This window comes from Dermacentor silvarum, chromosome 8, assembly GCF_013339745.2.
Source record: "Dermacentor silvarum isolate Dsil-2018 chromosome 8, BIME_Dsil_1.4, whole genome shotgun sequence".
Taxonomy (NCBI): Eukaryota; Metazoa; Arthropoda; class Arachnida; order Ixodida; family Ixodidae; genus Dermacentor; species Dermacentor silvarum.
Window position 1 is genome coordinate 94,715,797 of NC_051161.1, and position 7,212 is coordinate 94,723,008.

Below are 7,212 nucleotides of genomic sequence, written 5' to 3' on the forward strand. Positions count from 1 at the left end.
AGTAAATCGAATGATGCGTGAGAGCATCCGGATTGGAGACGCTAAGAAGACGAGCAGCCTGTTTGGCGATGCGACCCTTCTGAAAAGTCCTAACTGCCGTTTTGGAATCACTGTAGATCTCAGACCCACGACCGTCTAGCAGGGCGAGGGCGATGGCGGCTTGCTCGGCGACTTCGGGGTCTGAAGTGCGAATTGAAGCGCTATTGGAAAGCTTGCCGCTGGAGTCGACCACGACGACGGCAAAGGTCTTTCCATCGCTGTACTCCGCGGTGTCGACGAAGCGTGCTCTGATGCCTTGTTGATAGATCTTTTTCAGAATTGCTACTGCTCTTGCCTTGCGTCTGCCCTCATTGTGGACGGGATGGACGTTTCGAGGCACGGGGGCCACTTCGAACTTGTCTCGAATGCACCTAGAGATCGGGGTACTGACCCTCGAAGATACCACAGGAGGGTAACCCAGCTCTTCGAGGATGCGTTTACCTGCCTCTGTGGTGGTCAGGCGAGCGAGTTGCGCGCGTTCTTGGGCTTCGGCAATCTCCTCGGCGGTGTTGTGTACCCCCAGCTTGAGGAGATCTTCAGTATGGGTCCTAATGGGTAGCCCGAGAGCCCTTTTCACTACTTTGCGGATGAGAAGATTGAGCTTGTCTCGCTCCGCTCTGAGCCAGTTGTGCATAGAAATCGTGTACGTGAAGTGGCATAATACGAAGGCGTTGATAAGGGTGAGGCGATTGGCTTCCTTCATGCCTCTGTGTCTGCGATTCTGCGAACGAGGTGGAAGGCGTTGTCCGTCTTTGCGATGATCTTGCGGAGAGCCGTTCCGTTCCCGCCGTTGTATTCGACAAACATGCCCAGGACCCGAATGACGTCGACCTTGGGTATCACCCTTCCATCACAAGTGTGAAGACAGATGCTGCTTTCGAAGACTGGCTTCCAATCATTGGGTCTTCTTCCCTTCTCTTTTCTGTAAAGCAGAAGCTCCGACTTGGCGGGGGAGCACCGAAGTCCGGTGGAGATACTCCTCGATCACGTCGATCGCCTCCTGCATGGCTTCTTCGACTCTGCCCTCGCATCCCCCGTCGCACCAGATGGTAATGTCGTCGGCGTAGATGGTGTGCTTGACGTCCTCAACGCATGCCAACCTCTCGGAAAGACCAATCATACAGATGTTAAATAGTGTGGGGGAGATTACGGCGCCCTGAGGAGTGCCCCGTGCTCCGAGGGGCACATCTTCGGAGCGGAAGTCTCCAATGCGAAGCTTGGCCTTCCTCTCCGTTAAAAAAGAGCTGACGTAGCTGTGGAATTTGGAACCAAGACCTAGGTCTGAAATGGTCTTGACGATAAAGGCGTGGAGCACGTTGTCGAAAGCCTTCTCGAGGTCCAGAACGAGCAGAGCCTTGACGTCTCTGGAACGGCCGTCCACGATCTGATGCTTGATTAGTTTCATTGCATCCTGCGTCGAGAGTCCGGCGCGGAACCCGATCATGTTGTACGTGTGAACGTCGGTGTCTTCGAGGTACCCGTTGAGTCTGTTGAGGACGACGCGCTCCATGACCTTGCCGACGCAGGAGGTTAGAGAAATCGGCCTCAGGTTCTCGATGTTCGGGGACTTGCCGGGCTTGGGAATGAGCACCGTGCAGGCCGACTTCCATTCTGCAGGAACCACGCCGCTCTTCCAAGACTCGTAGATCTTTTCGGTGAGAAAGACAATCGACGGGTCGTCGAGGTTTCTCAACATTCTGTTGGTGACTCCGTCCGGACCCGGCGCAGACTTGCGGTTGAGCGCGAAGATGGCATGTCTGACCTCGGCAACGGAGAAGTCTTCGTCCAGCTCGGGGCGAGGAGGGCCTCGGTAGTCAGGGAGTTGGGTCGCCGGATCGCCGTCGCGCCGGATGGGCAGGTACTTCTGAATGAGCTTGGAGACGAGTACATCGACCGTGTGAGACCTGGTGGCTTCGTGAAGGGCCCAGGCCAACGTATGCTTCTGATTTGACTTGGAGCCGCTTTCGTCAAGAAGGTGCTTCAGCATACCCCAGGACTTTCCATTGCGCATCTGTCCATCAATGGATTCGCAGAGCACGTCCCACTGCTGCTGGCATAGCGCTTTACAGTGGTCATCGATGACCTTGTTGAGCTCCGAGATTTTCTTTCGGAGTCTGCGATTGAGCCTTTGACCCTTCCATCGACGGAGCAGGGCGTTTTTGTCCTCGATGTGGCAACAGAGATGCAAGCTTCCTGGTGAATCAGCCGCAGATGAATGGATGTCTCTTGCGAGAAACGACGCCAAGCTGTTCTTGACGAACGACACGTTAGCACCTGGGCATTTGGTGCATGCGTAACCTGTAGAGAAGGGAATGTAGACAGAATTAGATAACGCAAATTAAAAATCTGTCACACAATATACATAACCACGCACTAAATATTAGTACACATTACACTGGCAATTAAAAATTTGCGTCTCTTTCAAGAGGGCCGTTGCCAAAATGATGTAATGGATTGTTACAGTAAATGTTACCAAAGATACGCACAGCGATGTTTGTTTCACACCGGTGAAATATATTCCCGGCTCTCTCACAACACGAAAGACCATGCTATAGTACACAGCCGATACCAAGCAGCAGTCCGAATCTTCGGGAGCAGCAGGGCAGACCTAAAAATTCGCCGAGAGCGATGCGCGCGCGAGCGTGCTAGTGAGAACCGGCACCGCTTCTTTGAAGCTTAGTATCCGCTGCTGAGTGGCTAAGAACATTCCGTGCGATTTGTGTGCCGCGCGTTGCGTACGCGTTCTGTGCGCATTGCACGCTTGCGTCTGAGCTATCTTCATGAACGTGCCATTCCTCGCCGCGCTAACGGTGCTCGAGTGCGGCGCTTAGCTTGAGGCGCCGATGAGCCGTCTGGCGTTCCTTTCGTTTCTGCAAGCAACGCACATTCGAGTCGGCCCAGCTCAAAGAGGTATCAGAGAACGGCGGCGCGCTTGAGTTATCGCCTATTAAAAGCGTGCAGTACGCCTTAAACGGCAACACGTCACGTTTGATAAATATGCTTACTGCGGTTGGGGTGGCGATGTGTGATAAGGCAAGCCCGTCGGCGGCTTTGCCGACGTCGCCACCACGCCTCTGTTCATTTACGATGTGTATCCGTGTAATCATCGCGCCGATGCAGGACTTATCGATGCAGGCTGTTCTCCGCACATACCGAAAAGGCGAAATATATTTTGGAGCACACCGCGACATTAGCCACAACGCAAATAGAGGCGCAGTTAACGACTACGCGAGTAAATGTGCACACTAGCCTTAAGGTATACGATGAGCCACTACAGATTAAGAATATTTTTTTTAATATCGCAGTGTCGCTCCAAAGGCGAAGCATCGATTGCGATAGCAAATTAGTAGATAATATTACGAACATTTCAATCGAAGCAGCGGCGGCAGCAAGCGCTAGCTTCGCACGCTATCGCTCCAGGGCATGCGGTTTGCCTGCAGAAAGTGAACGGTGTGCTTAACATCTCACGCTCGTCCAAGTGAAAAAAAAAAAAAACGCGGCTATGTGCTCAAGAAAACGAAATCACTTACCTGTGTGCAGAAGTTAGGCTGCGGCTTTGTTCGCCTTCCTTCCATCATGAATTCTGCCGCGCAACTCATCAAAACTGCCAGGCTCGAACATCACCCGAAGACCAGTAGCTGCGTCAGCAAACTTCTTCAACGGATAAACATCCCACTTATCATCATAGAGCAATTTCACTAAAACTTGCGTCATGATGTCCAAAAACAAAAGAAAAATGCTTCCAACAAAGCGCGCGCAGCACGAACCACCGCACAAGTACAGACGAGTGACTGAGTCGAAAACCGGTCACAGCCTCAGTATCGTATTAAGTTAATAAAATCATGGCCGTGACTGCTGCGACCCGGTCGCAGCAAACAAAAGGTGCCCAAAACGTTTGGTGCGACCCATGACGTCACGTCCGCTATAACCAATGATGTCACGTCCGTTTATTTTCATGGCGGCTGTTTTTCGGGGCCGGTCGCGTTGTGAAGCGGTCCGTATTCCGTGCCTTCTTACAGAGTAAGTAATCCATTTTTCCACTCTATATGCATGTAATAAAAGGTTGGGGCTGTCAGCTGCTTGATGTGTTGCCGTCAGTTATCTTGCGCGCATATTTTGCCTCGTGGCCGCGTCAAATTGCAGCCGGCCCGTGGAATGGGCCGTGGCATCCCATATAAAGCTATAAAGCTGATCCTCCGTCAGGATCGTTAGTACGTGTACAGAACCATCCAGTAGTGTGGTTCAGTGAATGATGCGTGAAAAAACGAGGACGCAAGAAAATCCTGGCATGGTGAGCTGTTCCGCCAGATCGTGTTGAATCGCGTTTTTGCGCGAGATGGTCGAACAGCTTTGCTACTGCTTTTCTACAGCTTTGCTGCATTTCATTTAATCACCACCTGCATTCTTTTTAATAAGACAAATGGCATTACTGCGCTAAAGAGCGTCTCGGAAGTTTCCCAACAACAGCCAATGCCGCCGTGCCTGTTGCATGCACGCTTACCAGCTACACGCTGTCCTGATGCAGTTGGAACGATTATGACGCAGTATCAGCCTGCTACTGCGGGCTGCAGGATCACGGTGACAATACAATTAAAATAACTAAAGAAATTAATGTAGTAAGTGTGGTGTTCAAACGTTGCCAAGCGTGATAAGCGGACCTGCCTCGTAAGATGCGTTGAATGAATCGGCTTTCTAAAGTCAGCTTCGCCGCAGTAGACGTGTTACGCGGTGAAGCTTACCCAAAAATTATTGCAGTGAAGCATACCAAAAGTGAAAAGGGGCCGCTATCACGGGACATGTATATGTTCCTTAACTATGTACGCGCGCACTCGCCTTCGCCCATCACATTACGCGCGCCCAGGAGCGTAATAAGTGTATTGGCAGGTGTACTCACTATATATGAAAACTGCCAAGAAAAGCTGGTTAAGGCAAGCTCTCTTGTCGAAACGTTTGCACCAGCCTGTTCGACCACTGTTATATCACCGCAGTTTGTGTATTGCGGTGAAGCATACCGATAGTGGGTAGGGGTCACGCGAATCGGGAGTGTAGGGTTTCAGCCAGCGACGAACCCTACCAGTCTCAACGTTCTAGTCTCAACAAAGCTCATTTTTGCGCCAGGATGACGTTTCGACAACTTTTGTTGGCTGTTGGTGATGACACAACTGTTTTACAGATAACATTCTCTAAGCCTTTTGAAATGACAGGGAGCACTGACACCGGCCGATAATTTGACATGTCATTTCTGTCCCCTGATTTAAACAGTGCAGTCAGCTTCGCCTGTTGCATTTTTGTAGGGTAAACGCCAGTAGACAAGCAAACATTGAATACGTGGGTGAAAACAGGCACTTTGCTTTGTTGTGTACCTGTCATACTGCTATTAAATTTTCCTTTCCTTTTAAAGTGCTTACGTACATCACATCGCAAGGAGTCACTGTGTAATTAGTGACCTTGTCATGTTAAAAAACCAGGCTCTACTCAAGAGAGGTTGGGGTTAAGTACCTGTGAAATTTTTTTAGAGGGGTAGTTTTCTGAGAAGAAATCAGATGCCAGAAACAGACCTGTGGTATCCTGGGTTTGAGTATTTAACAGTGGAAAGGATACAAAATACATTATATTTCTTGTCTGAAACCAACAAGTAAGTGAAATATGTAAATATATTAAATAGCGTCCATGGAGCAACTGCAAGCTGTGCACACCTAGACCCAAAATGCGCTTCTCTTGCTCCAGTCCATGCAGGCTGTCAGCTGCTTTGTTGAAGCCTCTGGTACATTCTCAGTGGTGCAGTAATTTTTGTCTGCATTTTGCTCAAGTGTGCCCTAGACATAATTGAGTGATTTGCAGTTGCAACTGGACTGCAGCCTCAGCTTGGGAGACCAGTGGTAGGGCACATTTTGTAAAACTAAGCTACACATAGCATTACCAGTTTGAGCAGAGACCTGTTTATATATGTGTCGTCTTTAGCATCTAGATTTTTTACCATGAATTCAGAAAAATCTCCAGCACATTGAGTCCCTAGATTTGAAATGCTGTATAAGTTGTCTTCTTGTTCATTGCGGTTGCGCTTAACTTCTGTCCAAATAGGAGAGCACTTCTGCATAGCACATCAAGGACCATTCTTATTAACATGCCTTCCTTTTATTTATCTTACCTACAATCAAGAGCACACGTATATAGCACATGAATGTGCTGTGCTTGAACTTGACTTACATTGCCATGTTTAGTAGCACAGTGCTCATAGTTGGTGTTGGTTCATTCAAGCTAAGCATTACTACAACCTTTAACTGTAGGTATTATGGTGTGAGAGCAGAGAAATGGATATGCAAAGACAGTTGGGCACGTTAAGACATCTTTTTGTGTGTGAAAAGGTGAAAGATACACAAAATGGGATAGAACACGTCCACTTTCATCTTTTCTCACAACAACAACAAAAAAAAAAAGTCGGAGGAATAAGGTTCCTTCACTGTGCCATAGAAACTATATGTTTGCTCTCAAATGTAATTCTGATTCGTTGGATTTGTTCTTGTGCTGTTTTTCTTGAGTGTGCTTTACTTTTCACACGTCAACGTTTCAAACTCGTTTTTATTTTTGACAGACTGAACATCCCACGTCTTGGTTTGACTTCCTGGTACAGGATACTTGCAGTTGGCATGGAGTGGTGAAGCAGCATGGTGTACTTTTATTAAAAGCACAGATTTCACCAGTATAGAAGCAGTTCATCAAAAAAAAAACATGTGTGCTGAAAATAAAGTGTTCCTACCCACGATTCCTCAGTGTCTAATTATGCTTGTATCCCTGTGTTCTCTTCAGCAAAACCACTTATATGGGGAATTGATTGTGATAAGTGCTTGTGAGAGTTTTCAGGAAGAGCTTTGGACCCTTTTTACTGGTGCACAGGTAAAATGTGCACATTCTGTAAAATTGACACACCAGGGTGGAGTAGCAAACACCAATGCTTGATGTGGCATTTGTCGGGCTTGTGTGTCGGCACATTTTCCATACAACAATATACTCTAGGACAGCATGCTAGCACTACAAAGCACCCATCTTTTATGTTAGGTATAAATTACTGCAAGCTCTTTAAAGATGGTCACAAGAGAAATGCTGGCTTTAATTCAAAACTAAAGGTGAAGGAAGCTGTGCAAATGTATTGAGAAATTATGCAATCTGTGCCGT

General features: G+C 48.3%; 1 long non-coding RNA gene across 1 annotated transcript; it reads left to right on the forward strand.

The window, feature by feature from the left end:
- The first annotated feature begins 3,845 nt into the window (after positions 1 to 3,845).
- Positions 3,846 to 6,799, forward strand: LOC125947820 (uncharacterized). Its single transcript, XR_007468518.1, has 2 exons — positions 3,846 to 4,059; positions 6,632 to 6,799. It is a non-coding gene; the product is annotated as an uncharacterized LOC125947820 (long non-coding RNA).
- Positions 6,800 to 7,212: the final 413 nt, after the last annotated feature.